Source organism: Pleurodeles waltl, chromosome 1_2, assembly GCF_031143425.1.
Source record: "Pleurodeles waltl isolate 20211129_DDA chromosome 1_2, aPleWal1.hap1.20221129, whole genome shotgun sequence".
NCBI lineage: Eukaryota > Metazoa > Chordata > Amphibia > Caudata > Salamandridae > Pleurodeles > Pleurodeles waltl.
In genome coordinates this window covers 1,086,567,910-1,086,588,359 of record NC_090437.1, presented here as the reverse complement: position 1 = coordinate 1,086,588,359, position 20,450 = coordinate 1,086,567,910, and the positions used below count along the sequence as shown (strand labels likewise).

Genomic DNA, 20,450 nt, shown 5'->3' with positions numbered 1-20,450 from the left:
TGCTGCCTTCAATTTCCAGGGAGGGCAGTCTTGTCTCACATCCGCCAACCCCACCAACAAGAAAACCGGTGACAACAGCGACCGAAAAATCGCATTGGCTTGTTTACAAGTGGCAGGTCATAAGTCCAGTGCAGAGGTGAAGGAAAACGCAGGCGAGCAAGTGGCAGCACCAATGGCCATACAGAGGATGGATCAAAATCCATTGGTATTTTGATATGGTAAGATATGCGAGCAGGCTGGGAATAAAGTTTCTGGTTTGTCCTGTAGCCAGTGTGTCTGCTGAAATTGTGTTCAGTGCAGTTAGTACAGTTGTTACAGTGAGAAGAACCTGTCTCTCACCCCAAAACGTGGAGAGATTGACAATGATCAAAATGAACCAGAATTTCATACCACCTCATTACACCATTCCCGATATACCACAGGAAGAGGAAGAGGATGATCGGTCAGAATAAAGCATGTTAGCTGACTAACTTCTGGACGAACCACCAGAGTTTGAGGATGAACTTCCCGGACTGAGTATGCCAGTGCCACTATAGAACTTTTTAATTATTTCTCATTGAACTTCTTTTTTCATTCTTTCTTTGCAAAAAAAAAAGAAATCGTAGTGGAACATTATGTTTGTGTTGGATTTATGCTACCCCACCGTTTTATAGTCACATATAAGCCTGCACTGGAGTGGGATCCGTGTCCAGTGAAGAAGGCCTCAAATACCCTTCAGGAAATTGGAAACGATGCCTGCCTCCCTCACATGCTATTGCCTATATTATTTGTTTTACATCACCTAGCAGGGCTGCCCTAGAAGATCATTGATTAAAAGACTGCCAGTGCCAATGCCAAATTCCAATGTGTTGATACCATCAAAGAGGAGATTTCTTTTGTTCAACCACCATGCATGGATTGGAAGAGGTAATTACTAAGTAACTATTGCACCAGTGAGTGGTGATATATTGAGTGATTGTGAATTTGTGAGTGATGACTGATGTATGTGGTGACTGACAGTGAGGGAGGCAGTTCAACAAATTTGTAAACTTGTTTCCAATGATCTGCAATGTTTGGCAGCTGATGGGTGATAATTTTTTACTGAAAGTAATTGGCCTTTCAAACTTAGTGAAATTTACTTGCAGGGTCCACACTACCATCCACTTTAATTACCAAACACAAATCTACACAAAATCCTCCAGTTCTGTTTTTCTATTTGTTCTTCAACAGCAGTGCACTTCAGAGCTCTACCTTGCTCGGTTTGGGACTGGGACGGAGTTACTGAGAATCTGGAGGAGGGGGATGGAAGGACTCAGGGAGGGACTACATCAGCTGCTAGAAGGAAAAAGTTATTGACTTCAAAGAGACTCATGATGATGGTGAAGACACTGATGCCTAGTACTCAGCTCTGAGCATTGAATTGCAAAAGCTGCTGTGCATGTGTTTGCTGCATTGCTGGCTCAAGCGTGAAACTCGTTTCATGTTCTTGCTCTGCCTCGGAGTCTTCTTGGTACATTCCTAACTCCTCATGAAGATTACCTTGCTTCCTTTCGTCCTTCTCCTTCACTCTATAATATAGCTACTGGTTTTTTTCAGTATGCAGACCTTCTCCTAGTTCTCTCCTGCATGAACAAACCTTGGGGAAAGCTCTAGACACCAGCTTACCTGCTGGACAGGTTCGGGTTCAGACAGGCACCCGAGTGATGGACATTCTAAGAAGAATGGAGATGCCTCACCCAATTTGGCAATACAGAATAATTTTCCTTTTACCAATCCTAATTTTTAGAATTGTGTGGGTTAGATTCAATCTTCCATATTTAAAAACTAGAAGACATAACACTTGGGATATTCTATCTGGGGTCTCTCTGGGACAGGAGGACTGTATAAAATGCATTTAAATGAACTGTGTCATACTTATCCTTTAATTTCCTTCATTTCCTTCCACAACACACTGATGATGGTGTGCTGCTCAGAGGCCCAACAAATATTGTTGTGGCTTCTCTTGTGTAGTGTTTGTCACACCTTTTCCCAAATCCCCTTTCCCATCTATTCATTCAGTCCTTAACCCTCTTCCCCCAGGTTGTGTGATTTACTGAGGTGCGACCTAATTTAGCACACTAAATGAATCACACACTTGCTGGGGTGGATGTGGTGAAAGTAACACCAACTCACTGGGTGACCTTCTATTACCTGAGAAATATTTCACACCGGCCCTATCAACATCATTCCTTGTGTGTGTTACATAAACGCTTAACCTGGTCAAACCACTCGAGTCTGAGCCCACTTCTCCTGATTCCATGATTTCATTTAGTTTTATAGCTCCCCACCATTGCTCAGAAGAAATTGATATTGCTAAACTCACTGTTTTCTTTTAGTCTAGTTGGCAGTAATGGATAACCTTTTAATTAATCCTGAAGTTGAAGCTTGCATAGGTGGGAATGGCACCTTCTGTCTTCCCTGTTAGCACGCTAGCTACTTCTTCTACCCCTACCACCCTTCTTCAGATGCCATCTTAGGAAAAACCCTGCCATAAAAAGACCCCGTTGCTTCATCTAATCAGTTAATAGAAGAACTATGGATTGAAGTAAACTTGTTTAGTTAGTAATTAACTCCTACTTAAGAAGATGTTGTCTGTGTGCACTAGGTTTTAGTAGGCAAAATAGACAAGGGAATCATCCGATAGTGGCCAATATATAGTTGAAGCGGGCAATACAGCTAGGGTATAAGTAAATGACATTCTCTTTTTTTTAGCAGAGTAAAAAACAGGCTACATTAAAAGACAGCAGTGCAAACTAAAAGTCTAAAACACCGAAATAAAGATTTGAGGCGCAAATGAAGTATGACAAAATTATCCCCTTTAATTATTTAAAAATAGAAAACCCTCCCTCTCCACCCACAACAGTCCCACCCCTCTCCCCAAAGAAATAACCCTGTCCCCAAAAAGTCCAAGGAAAAGTCCCAAGTCCATCCTCAATCCCTCCCCACCCTCTCTACCCACAACAGGTCCCTCCCACCAAAAAACAAAAACAAAAGGGCTTAAAGGACAGTACCGTCAATAAGGGTTCAGAGCTTGTCCAGGCTCTTCTCAAAGCTGGCGAACCAGCTCTCCATGCGGTCTGTTCACTGCAGGATGAAGTGCAGCAATGCCCTGTTGGAATGGGAGGGTGCAACAGCAGGTGCAGTCAAGGACCCTGATTGCTGGCTGCATTGTATGCAATGTACTGGCCAGGAGGCTGGGGACTGATGTGTTGCTCTGCTGGGTCATGGGTCTGAGGCAGCTGTTTTGGCCTCTTCATTCTCCAGGATCACAAGCTGCCAATATTCAGCCCGGATGTTCGCCATCCTCAGATGCTGCAGACAAGCCAATATCTCATGCCTTGTTGGTGGTGGTCATCAAGCAGGAAGAGCTATATTGAGAAAACTAAAAATAAGAAAGACAAATTGTATACAATGCTCTGGACAAACACTTCTTCAAATGATAGGTAGTGGGTGGCACAGTAGCGCTACATTGTTGTTCCCCGAGGGACATTGGAATTTGATGTGATTATGATTAGGAGAGTCACAGGGCCAATTGTATTTATTTACCTATATATGCCTCAAATAAAAAGCACTTACTGTCTGGTGGAAAAGAATTAAGGCAGAATAAAGCCCGATGAAAAAAACTGTGATTTCATTTTTCTTTCTTTTAAAGGCTTTTCTAGTAACTAAGCAGACACTTTTAGTGGAAAAATACAAATGAATTACCTCTCATTTATGATGAGTAAGGCATTATGCACTATGGAGTACAAGTTGTTGTGCCAAATATTTGGAGGCATGGTAGCCAGCACTTTGAGTACTTTGTTACTGTCTGCAGCTCGGGCAACCATAGCAGACAATTATCTGTCTTTAATTCCAACGGCCCTGCTCTTCCCCAAATGCCTTTCAGTTAGATTCTACCCTGACTCCAAAGAGGCAGATGAATAAATGAGATACGTCACACATGTCATCTATAAAATGCGTATATATTTATCCTGTCTGCCATAAGTAGATGATGGGAAAATGATGCACTGCACTACAGGGAAAGGAATGAGCTATATAGATTGTATTTGGCATGTTTATCACAGAGTATCCCTTACCCCAAACTTGAATTCAAATCGGTCATTGACTAGACTCACTTTACTTACAGGTCTCACCCACTATCACAAATTCTTTCCAACAAATTGATTCACTGGGCATTAAGGAAAGGAAAGAAACATGACTTACTCTACTGCAGAGTAAGGCAGAGGGATTAGGTAGGTAGGAAGAGCTTTTGCTATTGAAGACTAGATGGGCATCACTGATCATTGATTCATCATGTGCCTAAGCTTTGGCTCATTCAGTCACTGTATAGCAAAAGTCTAAAGGGTAAAATCTGAACAGGTGTAAAATAAATTGGTCAAGTATGGCAAAATGGCATGGGCTGGGAGGGGGTTGATGAATGATGATGGAATACATATCTGACTCATTTAACAAATATAGGGGGTGATTCTGACCCCGGCGGTCCTTGACCGCCGGGGCCAGGGTCGGCGGGAGCACCGCCAACAGGCTGGCGGTGCCCCGCAGGGCATTCTGACCGCGGCGGTTTGGCCGCGGTCAGATGCGGAAAACCGGCGGTGTCCCGCCGGTTTTCCGCTGCCCTGGGAATCCCCAAGCTGCGCCGCCATGGGGGATTCTGACAGCCCATAGCGCCATCCTGTTCCTGGCGGTTCTCCCGTCAGGAACAGGATGGCGGTATGGGTTGTCGTGGGGCCCCTGGGGGCCCCTGCAGTGCCCATGCCAATGGCATGGGCACTGCAGGGGCCCCCGTAAGAGGGCCCCACTTTGTATTTCAGTGTCTGCATTGCAGACACTGAAATACGCGACGGGTGCCACTGCACCCGTCGCACCTTCCCACTTCGCCGGCACAATTCTGAGCCGGCGTCCTCGTGGGAAGGGTCTTTTGCACTGGGCTGGCGGGCGGCCTTTTGGCGGTCGACCCGCCAGCCCAGTGCAAAAGCCAAAATACCCTCAGCGGTCTTTCGACCGCGGAGCGGTATTTTGGAGGGGGGAAGTCTGGTGGGCGGCCTCCGCCGCCCGCCAGACTCGGAATGACCCCCATAGTGAGTCAAGGGATTAGAACACAAATTATTAAAATATCCCCCACTTTTGGCAATAGCTTTGATAAACATAAATAATAAAAACATAAAAAGAAAGCTAAGTAGGTGAAAAATAAGCATGCCCATCTACAGAAGAGCTCCCATCTTTATTCATCCAAGTAATTGTTCAATCATCCTTTCATTCTTCCTACTATATTCACCCATAGGAACCATGATCTAAGCTTTACTTTCACTCATCCAGCCTTCACCCAAATTCACAATCCTTTATCCATCCATTCAGTACTCACTATCCACCCTTTCTTTCAATCATCCTTTCACCCATCCATCCATTTACTCAATACTCACCAATGCATCCTTTTTCATCCACACACACATCCTTTCCTTACACTCTTTTCATACTTCCTTTCTTTTAACCTTCTGTTCTTTCACATTTCCATCAAGCCATAGGTGTTAGCGTACATTATGGGCCTGATTCTAACTTTGGAGGACGGTGTTAAACCGTCCCAAAAGTGGCGGATATACCACCTACCGTATTACGAGTCCATTATATCCTATGGAACTCGTAATACGGTAGGTGGTATATCCGCCACTTTTGGGACGGTTTAACACCGTCCTCCAAAGTTAGAATCAGGCCCTATGTGTGCTTTTGCTAAATTGCAGATAGAAGAGGCCATCAGTAACAAAACCACTGCTGTACCTGTAATGGGGGGGGTTCACAAATCTGATCACTACAATGCCCTTGTAGCTAGTGAGTAATAGTTATTGTCAATAAGCAAGCAATGTGACTTACAAATCGCTTGTCTCTGCCATTGTGTCTCCCCTGCTCCATCTGCACCTGAAGTGGTGAAACTTGAGCTTGCTTCATGGGTCACACTGGTTGGTAGGGCTAGAAAAAAACAGTATACAATTTTTAGATGCCAGGTACACCTCTTCCTTCTTAAAAAAAAAAAAAAAAAAAAAAATGCAGCCACAATACATCATTACAGTTCGATTAGCGCTGCAGTATCTTCTATAAAAATATAATTCTGCACATTTGGTTGGTATGTTAGAAAAACCAGGTAGTCAAGCCAACCAAATGCTTTGCGTAATAGAGGGGCAGAGCTATAGCCTATGATTCATGATGACTCTGAATCATTGAAGAGCAATGAAGGGGTGGAATACAAAATGGTCAATGAAAGGCAGAAAAGATAGTGCAGGGATAACAGGAATTAAACTAAATTTGGATGGCGTGGGAGAAAAGGGAGACAGTATAAATAAGTAAACCATGCAAATTTAAAAGTAGTATAAACGTGGGAAGAGGTAAAAGTCAGGGAAATAATAATAACAATAAATATTAGGAACTTACTGGGATGAGCAGAGCTATCAGCATCGGCGTTTGTGGTTGGTGCCTTCCCAGCTCCTGACAGACCCACCGGTGTAGAACCCCTCTTCTTGCCGTTGGGTGCTGACGTAAGTAATAAAGAAGATAAAAAACATACTTTAGTGGTACCGTTAATCTACCCAAAATTATTATATAACTGGCAAATGTAATAACATTGTACTGAATTCAGATCACCTATGATTCCAGAATGATCAACTACCCAAACTACATTTGGAACTAATGTATTGCAATGAATGACCTTTCATTCTGTGCCCATTTCCCAACCCCCTTGATGGACCAACTCAGTCTCTCCTTTTTGCAATGAATGCATACTCGCATCACTGTGAAATTGCTTGGGACTGTACGAGCTACATAAAGTCACAGAGAATGCTAACTCACTGATATCACTAATTTACTCTGGAGACAGGCAGACTGATGAGTCTGCGTTGCAATAGCTTCTTAACTAATCAGCCAAAGCGAGTGCCTATGAGTCGGATCATATAGCGATGAACAACTGTCTAGGTCTAACTGGATCACATAATAAATAATATTCTTAACCTAAACTAAACGTAACTTACCTCTGAATGGAAGCAGCATGCTATTAAAAAAAAGCATTGCAGAACACAAACACATTAAAAATATAATACTCACTAAGCCCCTGAATTTCAAAGACTGGCAGGTCGAGCAGGTCCTGCTCGCAGTCGATTATATCTACCCAGTGGTGCGTCAGCTGCTGGGTGCTGCACTCGACCTAGGTGCAGGCCCTAACACAGCGGTGCACCCTAGCCATATGCAGCCGATGCTCCTGCATCGGGTAACCGCTCCAAGGCCTGTCGCCTGCTGGCAGCATGGTGGGGAGGTGGTGCTGCACATAAAAAAAAACAGTGCTGCCATCTCCTCCTCACTAAAGATTGGCCAAGGCTGTATCCCTTCACAGCGCCGCCACCCACAATGCGGCAACTGCTCCCCTACTCTGCCATGGTGCTGGTTGGGTTGGGTGAAGAAGAGAAGAAAAGATACGGGAGAAGAAGGAAGGAAGAAATAAGGGAAAAATAAACAAAAATACAAAAAGTCACAAAAAACACTCCAAACAAATAAAAAACGTAAAAATCATTGGACGCAAAAAGACACACTAATACAATAAATAAAAAATAGGTGTATATTAATTATAATGGTGGAGGATTGCAAAGCTTGGAAATGGGATGAAAAAAACAGGCCCATATCCATAAACAGAGTGAAAACCAAGATGGCAAATGCAACACGAATGCACGCAACTGAGAGCTCCGCCTGCTAGTAGAACTCCTCGTAGCATGGTTGAACTTTTTCCCACTTCAAGGAGTTCTGCGTAGCACGACTCCGCACACTCCCCCAAGGCCTACTATTGATACTTTATGCAAGCAGCACCTGATTTCCTATATTCTTGTTTATTGTCGTGTTCAACAGGTAGCTTTAGTAGTCGATGTAGAGTAATTCCTTTAATGTTATGTGCAGCTAATCATGTTGGTGCTGTTACTACACATGACAAATTTGAATCTGTAGACTTCTGTAGATAACTGGTGAGAACTTTAATTAGGAAGCTTTTTCCAGTCCCAGCTTGTTCCTTCATGTATAGTAATATTGGTTCATATGATGAACATTCACAAAGGGCTAAATGTATCAAAGGATTTTGCATTCGCAAACTGTGCGAATCGGTAAAGTCCACCGTTTGGGAATGCAAAATCACCTTTCAGGATGTATGAAAGGCATTCGCAGTGCAATATTAGGGAATCGCAAAAATAGTGATTCCTTAAAACTGCGACTAGATTTTGTGAATCGCAGACTGTGATTCGCAAATACTGAATCACAATTCAATATATCAAGCATTCGCAAATTGCGATTAGTTGCAAAATTGATTTTTGCATGTGCAATTTACCACAAATTGAAATCAGGTGGTAAACAGGTGCAACAAATATAAAGAGGCCCAGAATGCATCAGCTCTTTTCAACAATGGCTGCGCTCTACGTTATGGCAAGGGGTATGAGGATCCTGGCAGGTTTGAGGAGAGGGAGGATGAGACAGGAGCACATTTTTTACAGTGCGCATTACCCTATTTGAACAGATAGAGGAGGACATTTTTGACAAGTACAGGTTGAACTCTGCCATAATACTTAACTTGATATTTGATTTACAACCTCTACTGCACCGACACACACATACAGAACCAATGCCATACTCACTCATGTGCAGGTATTATGCTCCCTGAACCTCTTAGCATCAGGAAGCTATCAAAGGTTCATAGCAGCAGCTGGAGGTGTATCTCAAAGTGCACTTTCACGCTTCTTTAATACATTCCTAAATGCCATGCTAACCAAAATCCATCTTCACATAAAATTCCCCAGCACCCCACAGGATTTGCAAATAACCACATTTGATTTCTACCAGGAGGCCCAAATTCCACATGTCATTGGCTGCATTGATGGGACACATGTAGCAATCTGTCCACCATCTGCCACAGAGTATGCATATTATGAAGAGTACACATTCCATGAATATCCAGGTCATATGCAATGCCTCCAACATCATAATGTATCTTGTGGACAGATATCAAGTTAGCACACATGATTCCTACATCTTCAGGCACAGTGGAATACACACAAGACTTCTTGCTGGGGAGTTTGGCGAAGGTTACCTACTTGGTAATGTAACAGTGAACAATGTTGCATAACATCTATGTGATGCCACAGATAACAATAATTCATTTTACTCTCCGGCCATTATAGGAGACAGTGCATATACTGTGTGGTCCTTCATCTTAACACCGTATCTCAATCCTGCCACGCCAAATGAGAGGAGATACAATGCAGCACCCAGGAGGACACATAGCATGATTGAGAGGGCCTTCTGCCTGCTGAAGAGTCATTTCCAATGCATGCACAAGAGTGGGGGCACACTGCAATACAGTCCGGAAACCACCTGCAAAATCGTGGCCACATGTAAAATGTTGCACAACATCGCAACGACAAGAGGCATACCAGTGGAACCCACAGAGCCAGACTCCGATGAGGATGACGACCCCTTGCCACCCCTTCACCCAGCAGACAGAACCAGTGCAGCAGAGGGCAGACAAAGATGAGCTGAGATTACGCAGAACTATTTCTGATGTAAGTAATGCTAACGCCACGTCTACTTTCGTTTATTGCTGAAGGTATCACATTTATTGCCTTGACTTCAGGTAATATATGTGTGAATAGGACATAGGTATACAGAATACACAATCAGGTCCCATTCACAGTGTGACACTATTGACATCGTGGTATCAATGCACTGCTACATGATTCTCTCGCCCCCTCAGAAAAAACATTACCACCCGCAACATCAAGAACACCCCATGGTTCACCGCTGAACTCCAAGAGTCCAAACGCAAATGCCGCAAGGCGGAGAAAACCTGGCGACAAGAACCCTCCACCACAAACTTCTCCGCCCTCAAAACCTCCACACGCAACCACCACCAACTCATACGCACCACCATATAAGCACACTACAAGGAACGCATTGACAACAACTCCCAAAACAGCAAAGAACTCTTTACCATCATCAAAGAGCTCTCCAAACCCAAAGCCAGCAACCTAGACCGCACGCACACACAAACCCTCCGTAACTCCCTCTCAAACCACTTCCACCGCAAAATCCAGGACATACACAACAGCTTCATACCACACACACCCACCACCCCCCACCCGCCTAACACAGACCCACCACACACCCCCCAGCCTACTCACCACCTGGGCCCCCACCACCGACGAAGAACCTGGAAGCACGCGGAAGTCACCGCTCTTCTAAAAAAGGCCAAAGCTGACCCAGACAACCTCTCCAACCACCGCCCCATCTCTCTCCTCCCTTTCCCCGCCAAGGTCATGGAGAAACTAGTGAACTCCCGGCTATCCCACTTCCTCGAGGAAAACCACACACTCGACCCCTCCCAATCTGGCTTCCGCAAGAACCACAGCACAGAAACTGCCCTCATTGCATGCACTGATGACATCAGAACCAGAGTCGATAAGGGCAAGACCGTCGCACTCATACTCCTGGACCTCTCCGCCGCCTTTGACACTGTCTGCCACCACACACTCCGCACACGCCTCCACAACTCTGGGATTAGACACAAAGCCCTAGACTGGCTCACCTCCTTCCTCACCGATAGAACCCAAAAAGTCCGCCTCCAACCCTTCCAATCCACTGCCACCAAAATCCCACAAGGATCCTACCTCAGCCCCACACTCTTCAACATTTACATGATCCCACTAGCCACCATCCTCCAACCCCATGGAATCATCATCCTCTCCTACGCAGATAACACACAACTCTTCTCCCTCACCAACAACCCCATCATCGCCAAAACCAACCTCCACGCTGCACTCCTTGACACGGCCGCTTGGATGACAACTAACCACCTCAAGCTCAACTCCAACAAAACCGAGATAATCATTTTTGGCCCCCACAAAAACATAAGGGACGCCTCCTGGTGACCCATCACTCTAGGCCCCGCACCCACCCCCGCAGACCACGCACGCAACCTTGGCATCACCCTAGACCCCACCCTCTCCATGGCACACCAAATCAACGCCATCACCTCTTCCTGTTTCAACACACTCCGCACACTGAAAAAAACCTTCAAATGGATTCCCACAGAGACCAGAAAGACCGTCACCCATGCACTCATCAGCAGCAGGCTAGACTATGGGAACGCCCTCTACGCCGGCACCACACTGAAACTCAAGCGCAAACTACAGCGAATCCAGAACACAACAGCATGCCTCATCCTGGACCTCCCCCGCCATGAACACATCTCACCACACCTCAAAGCGCTTCACTGGCTCCCCATAGACAAAAGGATCACCTTCAAGATGCTCATCCATGCACACAAATCCCTCCACAACACCGGCCCAACCTACCTCAACGAAAGAGTGAACTTCCACACTCCCACACGCCACCTCTGTTCTGCCAACCTCTCACTAGCCACAGTCCCCCGCATCAAACACACCACCACAGGAGGCAGATCCTTCTCCTATCTCGCCCCCAAGGCCTGGAACTCCCTCCCTACCAACCTCCGCAAGACCCAGGACCTCCTGCTATTCAGGAAGGGCCTCAAGACATGGTTATTCGAACAGTGATTCCCCCCCCACCAGCATCTTGAGACCCTCACGGGTGAGTAGCGCGCTCTATACATTTCTTTGATTGATTGATTGATATGCAAGTCCCCTGTACTTCTCCATGTTACTTTTTACGTCCACGCACTCCACTTAATCACTCCTCTTAATGCGGGTTCAGAGGCAGTACTATGTCTGGAACTGCAACACCTACGATCCATCACAGGGGCTGTGACACTCCTGAGGCCAGAGAGCTCCTCACTATCCCCACTGCCCAGTTTGGTGTTTGTAGCACTCCAGGCAGTCTGCAATGTCTCCAATACATTGGTGACTTGCTCTAATCCTCGTGCAACGTCCTGACTGCAATGTGCCATCTCCACTTGCATGCCCACAGCACATCAAGGCACATAAGCAGTTGTGGCAGTGAGCCGATTGACAGATCTGCTGAACCCATTCAACCTGCCCATCAATTGGTGATGGCGCCTACGGTGGGTGACATGCTCCTGCTGCATTACAGTGCAGAGTTTGCTAATGGCATTTGTCATCTCCCTTACGTGTTCTGCTGTAGCTTGCTGTCCCTCATGTAGCTTGCACATGTTGTTTTTGAGAGACACAAACTGCCTGTGCATTGATCCCATGTTGTGATTGAGTGACACCAACTGCCTGTGCATTGATCTCATGTGTTTACATTACAGGTGCTGCACTTTCAACATGGATGCCTCAAGGCAAACAAAAAGTGATGGGCCCTCACCTTCCTCTGTGCACTGTCTGCCTTCTTCTCAATGCCTCCTGAGGGGAGTAGACTGACAGTGGTACAGGGACTGCTGTCTGTCAGTGCTTTTAAACTTTGGAGGTGGTGTGGGTACTTCTACCAGTAATTCATCGAAGTCCAGGGTAAACGCAGGGATGGGTAGCACTCTTGCCCTGTGTCTAGTTGTTGCTTGTACGATGGACTCACTGGTATTTGAATCGGACTGTGGCTGACTTTCGCCATTCCACCTATTTCCACTTTCTGCTGTGTTAGGGCCCGGAACATCTGCAACAAAAATGCGCAGCATGTCATTCATGATGTTCACCTTGGATTTGTAATCTCACAATTGCTTTCTTAATAAATATTTCCCCTGGCATAGTGTCTCTAATTGTCTGTTGTGTTGTTTCTCTGTTTGGTTTCACACTATCACACTATATTTATGTAGTAGATGCACGTTTGGTCTATGGACTAGCACTCCCTTAAGGCATTGTTGTGTTGAATGGAATATGTGGAATGGACTAATTATCACTGTACATAGTGACATTGCAATTATCTAAGGGGCATTTGTACATGTAAATATGGTGATTCAAATCATTACTGCCCTTACCTTTGCTGGTGCCGAGTCTGCCTGTGATTTCATTGTCAGTGACACCACTAACTGCTTCAGGCAGCATTTTTGACTCCACCATGTCTTCCATGGGGGGGGGGACGGTATCTGGGTGGGTGGTCCTCCTCCAGTGCTCCTTGCCTCCTTCAGCCTGCGTGTTTCCCTCTCTTTGGCACCTGATCATACGCCTTACCAGCATATCTCCTCGATGGAACGCTGCGCAACACCCACTGTGCATATTTTGGTCTGGATGTCAGTCTACATTTTCCTCTTCTCACTTACTGGGACCTGTAGTGAGTATTTGCCAAATAACTGGTCATGGTTCTTGAACACCTTTTCTGTGAGCACCTCCAATTCCTGCTCACTGAATTTCAGTTTACGCTTTCTCTCTCCTTTGTCCTTCCCATTCCCATTAGTGGCCATAGTTTTTTTCAGGTCCTGGTTGACTCTCCTGAGTGCCTCCCTGGTGCTGTGCTGGGTCTCTGTAACTGCTCCTGTGGCTCAGGTTTCTGGAAACAACATGCACTGGCTCACTTCCTGGTTGTGATGTCATCAAGCTGCTCAAGAATACAGAAATCGTAATTTGCAATTTCCAAATACCGATTCGCTATTTTACCGAACGCTATTTGGTACTGGCTGTTTGCGATTGCAAATTATAAGAAATCGCAAAAAATTCTGCAATGGTGTTGTTACATTGCATTTTGCGAATACCAGTTAGCGATTCAGTAAAAATCGCTATTTGTTATTCGCAAATGCAAACCTTGATACATCTGGCCCATAGTTTCTTCTCATGGAGCAATTCATGCTCTATTTAACTTCATTATAAATTTCTCTTTGTTCATTGTTCAGTTGTTCCACTAACTGTTGGAAATCCACAGTATCTTCTCTCACTGGCTGCATTTCGATTTCCACCTAATTCCTAGCTATAGCTTCTTGATTTTGGATTGCAGGTTCTCTAAGAGGATCTTGACTTGCTGGACCAGAACTATGGCTCCTTTGTGAACTCTCCCTGGTTATCCCAGCAACAATGGTTTCTTCCTGTTCAATCTCATCTTTCAACATCTGCAAGTACATTGGAACCACAGAACACTGAATACTGTCTTTTACAGCATTGAATCAGTCTTCATAACAGTCATAATGTCCAAGCAAATCTGATTAAATATGTCATGGCTTCAACTATTGCAAAAGAGCCAAGTAGGAAAACTCTTTTTTCTCCCAGGTTTGGCAAGTGAGCGTTCTGTGGTTAATTAGATTTCCTTTGTTGTGTCTCCCCAAACAACAGTCACATCCAATAACTGCAAACCTTCTTTCTTCTATGTTTTCAGTTGCATTAGTTCTATATGTATAATACTGAAGTACTTCATAGAAACTCGTGTTTTCAAGATTGGGACTCCTTCTTGGGTAGTATGTATCCATCATGTTACTTTTTAGAATGCCTGAACTCTCAGAATTAAATTCTGCAAGGTATTGTATTTCTGGCAACAACTTGAATAGTCTATTATGACTGCCTTCAAGGCCTAGGCTTACCCACACTATTCTGCTTCTCTTGGAGAGCAAACTTGCCAAACTCAACCTACCTGTGCATTCATAAAATCCAATTTTTCTGTGGGAAAACATTTTCAAACTACAATTATTTGGTAAGACTCTTTTCTGCAGGAATCTCCTGGCACATCTATTTCATCTCTGTCTTCTCTGAATTTGTTATGTAAGAAGTCACATAGTGAGCTACAGCACTGGAGTCATCTACAACAAATTGTACATCCAAATTTGCATTCCTCATCTTCAGAGTAACAGGGTTGTAGTTATTTGAAGTGTCTGTTGTTCTGAGGTTGTATGTATTGTTTGGTGATTTCCATGTTAAAGTGTTAGAGTGTGTTTCACTGCAGACGAAAAGCTGTTTACTAGTCCCTCTGAGTTCACAGGTCGTGGGAATCCAAAGCGACATCTCATATAAAATTCTGCTTTTGATCTGTATTTTCTATGACAGTATTTACAACACCTTTTGAAATCTTAGAACGTGTTGTCTCAATCTCTTGTCATTCTAAATGAGGAAAGGTGCTTTGGCATACTTTCTCAGATAAACATGCTAGTGAATGACCCTGTAGATTTGTATATGTTCTTACCTTACATAGATCTAATCCTTGCAAAATGGCAATTTTCTGTTTAAGACTTTTGCATGGAAAGATACATATGAAATTCCTCAGTATGTCAATTGATTGCCAGCGAACACTACAAATACTGCAGCTCCACTTATACACTGGGGCCTATCTACGCCTTCCCTGTACCTCTTCAGTTATGACTTCCTCTACATTTTCAGGTACCATTTCTTATTTTTCATTAGGACAACCATCTTTCATCTCATAACATAATCCACACTCATCAACTGCAGGTACTAATGTGTTCTCTTGTAAGTAGTTTTCTTTATTAAAGAAACGCTCAGTACTAGAGGTATGTTTCCACTCACCACTACAAACGTTAGAAAAGTCAGTTTTATTGACAAGCCTTTTGTTCTGACTTCTTCTCCTCACAGTCAACACTATTTCATCCAGAGCCTTCATTCTGTTTAGAATCAAAATAAATACCTCCCTTTTCACAGTGAAGGCCTTTTCAACAACACACTCAACATATTTTTTGTTTCACCACATACGTAACTGGCCATATTGGTCTCCCAGTGCACATCTATATGTCAAATTTTCATGACATTTCTCACATTTTGAACAGAAAGGACAATGCTTCATGACCTACCTACAGCCTAGATGACAGATCACCTTAGTGTACTGAAAAGACATTTAACAGCTCTCAAGCAGGTTTTCTAGTGCGAAGTTGGGCTGACGTTTAAAATTAACACACTGAGACTCAGCAATAGTAGAACCAAGTAGGGATATGAGGTGCAGTATGAGTGGTATTCTGCATACATAACTGTGCATAGGGGTCTCCTAGTGGCGATCAAAGTCCGTTAAGCTCTCAAGAACATGTCTCATCTTTTAATCACATTAAATCACCATTTTCCATGGGCTACCTACATCTTTGGTGAGGGTGAGTTTTCTGCAGTAAAGCTCATTTTTAGACTTGTCAAACAGGTTTTCTCCTGCCAAGTGAAACTGGCATATTAAATGACACACTCAACCTCAGGAGTTCTAGGCCTGACTAATTTTTTAAGCATTAGTTCTCTGGATGGGAGACTAGGTTGTCTCAGCAGTTGCCTAGATATGTTAATAAGTGTATCAGTTAGCAGCTGGTTCTGATACTGCACTATACAGAGATGCAGTTTGCATATGTGCATGAATGTATGAGAGTCTCTTTCAGTGTCTGTGACTTTCTATCCTCTTATAAGTAGGTATATGAGTTGTAATATGAGGGGGCTCTGCATATATAACTAACCATAGCTGTCTGCCGGTGCACATTTAAGTCACTGAAACTCTGAAGCACGTCTCACCTTTTAGTCACAGAGCACCATGGGTCATAGCCTAACTACAGTCAAGGTAAGAGGTGAGTTTTCTGCAGTAAGAGGTGAGTTGAAGACTTGTCAAGCAGGTCTTCTACTGGCCAGTCGAGCTGACATTTAAAACTACACACAGCCTTAGAAGTAGTAGTCCAGACCCATGTTTTAAAGGACTACTTTTCTGGATGGAAGAGTAGCTTGTCTTAACAGTTGCCTAGATATGTGAATGAGTATATCAGTTAGCAACTGGTTCCGATGCTGCACTATACAGACCTGCTGTTTGCATGTTTGCATGAGTGTCTCTTTCAGTGTCTGACTGTGTGTCTGACACCTTCTATCTTCTTATAAGTAGTTATATGAGGTGCAGTATGAGTGGCACTCTGCATGCATAACTGGGCATATGGATCTACAGTGCATAGCTAAGTCAGTAAAACTTTTAAAGATGGGGGAGTGGCTTAGACGGCCAATATTGCGGCCCCACTCTAGAACAGCTCCGCACTAAATCCCTTATATCTGACATAAATCCTGACTCCATTTTTGTTCCCTAGGGAGTAGTCTTCTGCTTGTAACAGTAACAGGCGGGTCATGTTCCTCATCATTTGTCTGGGCTAAGTCTGCTCCTATTCCAATTTCTGAGGCATGTGTTTAGACAATAAACTGCCTGGAGTAATCTGGAGCTTTCAGGACTGGGCCAGAGCACATTGCATCCTTCGGAGTGTCAAAGGCCCTTTGACAACTCACTGTCCAGTTGATATTTTGGGCATTTTTTTTAGGTAAGATCTGTGAGGGGAAACACCATGCTGCCATAATCCTTCACACACCTCCTGTAGTGCCCGGTTAAGCCAAGGAATGCCCTGACTTGAGTATGGGTGGTTGGAGCTTCTCAAGCCAGAATTTTCTTGATCTTGGGATGTAGTGGCTGAACTTAGCCTCCACCTACCAGGTGGCCCAAGTATACAACATTTCCCTGCCCTATTTGGCACTTACTGGCCTTGATAGTGAGGACTGTCTTTTGCAGGTCCTCAAGGACCTTTCCAGGGTGGATCAGGTGATCCTGCCAGGTGCAGCTGTAGACAGCAATATCATCTAGATAAGCCGCACTAAGGGATTTCAACCCAGCTAGGACTTGGTTCACCAACTTCTGGCAGGTGGCAGGGACATCATTTAATTCAAAGGATATTACAGTGAACTGATAGTGCCCACTTGGGGTGGAGAATGCTGATCTTTCTTTTGCTGCGGGGGTCAAGCAAATATGCAAGTACCTAAATGTAAGATCAAAGGTACTTAGGTATTTGGCTGCCCCTAGTCTGTCTATGAACTAATCAGCACTTCTAATTGGGTGTACATCAGATTTTACCACAGAATTGAGGCCCCTATAGTCCACACAGAACCTCATTTCCTTTTTCTTTCCCTTGGAGTGAGGCTTGGCGACTAAAACTCTTGGAGTGGCACAGGGCCACTCAGAGGTATTAATGACATCCAAATCCAGCATCTTGTTGACTTCAACTTGGATGCTTTCTCTGACAAGGTCTGACTGCCTATAGATTTTGCTTTTGACAGGCACGCTGTCTCCAGTGTCCACATCATGGATACATAAGTTGGTTGTATAAGGGGTCTGAGACAAAAGTTCAGTATACTGGTTTAGGACGTGCCTGCAGTCAGCCTGCTCTTGCCCTCTGAGGCTGTCTGACAAGACCACTCCATCCACAGAACCATCTTGTGGGTTGCTGGAGAGGAGATCGGGGGGAGGTTCACTCTCTTCCTCCTGTCCCTCATCTGTCACCATGAGCATGGTCACATCATCTCTGTCAAGATAGGGCTTCAGGCGGTTGACATGTTGAAGGAGGCTGGCTCTCTATAGAGTGTACGAAAAAGACATGCACTGTGCAGAGAGTCCAAGCAACCCCACTCTGGTATCCAAAGGTAAAAACCAGACCACCTAATGCTCTATTTTCGGGGTAGTGTGGGTGAGCAACTAGGCTTATCTTGTAGATTTGCTAAGCATTTGTTGTACTCACAGTATCAATAAATGTGGACACACACTGGGAAGAATAACTTGAGACTAATTTACAAAAATACTTCACATTTTTATAAAAAATGTCAGACCAACATCATCAGTATATGTTGATTCTTTATTTTGTTATGACTTTTCAAATTGTAAAGTCAGGCAATGCTCTAACAAGTGTCACCTTCTATTCTTAGGTCGAGGTTGTCGAGATGTGCTGTGGGCCAGCTGTAGAGGTTTGGGTGGTTCTCTATTCAAGCAGGAGCCGCGGCTGAAACTCTTGGCGCTGGTGCACAGCAGAGAAAGGGATCACTTGGAAACACACTGCACAGGTGGACATAAAGGTAGGTCTGGTGGGTCCCCTTCGAGTGTAGAGGTTGCAAGAGGTTAGGGACCCTTAGAGGAGAGCTGGATTGGCAATGCAGGAGCCAGGGAGGCCCGGTGCAGTGCAGATAGGTCAGACAAGTGTTGTACGTCAGGGAGTCCTTGGAGACAAGTGATGGTCACGTTGAGGGTAGATTGCAGGTCTGCAGGGCCACTCCAGGGTGGGGGGGGTGATTCTTGGGTGTCCTGAAGTTCCTCATCTGGTGCTTGCTTCTGGTCCTCAGAGTCTGGAGTGGACTTTTCTTCCAGGTGTCCGATGGTGGGGGTACAGTACCCCAGGCAATGGTACATCTTAGCCCCTGGAGTTCACACTACCATCAAACTTGGCACACTGGCAGAGTTTGTCATCTGGGTCCATTGAGTGAAATTGGATTGGGCTGCTGCTTCCGGTTCATTGGTCAGCAGCCTGTCAGTGAATTTGACTTCACCTATGCTTGCAGGATGCAGGAGAGTGATACCTTCACTCTGAGGGAGGTTCTCAGCGATTTGTAGAAGGCTGGTGCTGCTCTGGGGAGTTTTAGAGTCCTTCAGGTATCCAGGTGACACCTCAGTGGTGAGTCCTTGGAGCAGCAGGCAGAGTTTGCTGACTTTTTCTTTGTGCAGCAGGACTTGTGTTCTCGTGCCTCAGGTCTTCTTTGTTCCTGGTCTTCTTGTGTCCATTGAATCAGATCTGCAGGTCTAAGGATGGCAATTAAATACTGCATTTAGCGTGCGTTAGGGGGAGTACCTGCTAGTGGTCAATGCACCACCTACCTTAGGGTGGCTACACCCACTATGTGACCACTTCTTGTGGGAAAAGGTCACATCCCTAACCCTGATTGGCTATTTTCCTACCATCCGAGATGAAGGAAGATGAAATGGAGTGAAATGGAGGAAGATTAAATGGAGTGGTCACCTCGCATGACACACCATGTCGAGTTTGAAACTATGGATAAACCTTGTCATGCACTTGCAATGGCAATCTGCATGAGGCTGGTGAGGGGCCTCTTAAAGTGGCACAATTGGTGCTGCAGCTCTAGGGGCCCCTTTCAGTACCCATGACCTGGGTACCAGGGTACCATTTACTAGGGACTTACAAAGGTGGCTGAAGTGCCAAAGATAGTTCAGCTTTGGGGAAAGAAATCCGGCCCTGGGAAACTGTTTAGCAGGAGTCCAGAGCACTTACATTTTGAAACCACATCATTTTCCATGCAAAAAGAGGCCCTTTCTCACAATCTATTGATGCAGATCCTCCAAGGATCCACCTGCCCCTATTCTGATATCAGATTGGCAGCCAACACCTCAACAAGGAATTGTTGGGAGCTATCTTGGGACACAGCTTGAGCTTTGGTGCAGATTTGCAGAGTTTTTCCAATGTTTTTTGTTTTTTTAAAGGGCAGTTTCTTTTGATTAGCCCCCTGAGTGGGCCAGGTACCGGGGGTATTCAGGCTTTAAAAAGGAGGGGGCGCAAGCCCCCCCACAAAGCTTCTATTAGCCCCGGGACAACTACCTCCCCAAGGCAATCAGAAAGATAAATGCAGTGGGGGCTCACCTACCCATGGCAAAATAATGTTTTAATATGAGGGATGCCCTATGGCCTCCCCCAGAGTCCCGAGGACAGCTACCTCCCTGGGGCAAATATTAAATTTATGCTGGGGAGGCACGGCCCCCTGCTACCCCAGGGACCACCACCTCCCTGGGGT

At 44.9% G+C, this 20,450-nt stretch overlaps 1 long non-coding RNA gene across 5 annotated transcripts in view; it reads right to left on the bottom strand.

Annotated features, from left to right (window-relative positions):
- The window catches only part of LOC138248115 (uncharacterized), a 96,928-nt gene that overhangs the window by 62,752 nt on the left and 13,726 nt on the right, over window positions 1–20,450 (bottom strand). For 3 of the 5 annotated variants that reach the window (XR_011194595.1, XR_011194593.1, XR_011194594.1), the window contains exons 2-4: window positions 6,439–6,537; window positions 5,884–5,979; window positions 3,030–3,400 (exon numbers count right to left, since the gene is read on the bottom strand). This is a non-coding gene — a long non-coding RNA (uncharacterized lncRNA). Of the gene's footprint in view, window positions 1–2,913; window positions 3,401–5,883; window positions 5,980–6,438; window positions 6,538–20,450 lie in introns of those variants that run through there. The other 2 variants (XR_011194592.1, XR_011194591.1) reach the window with 1 other exon arrangement.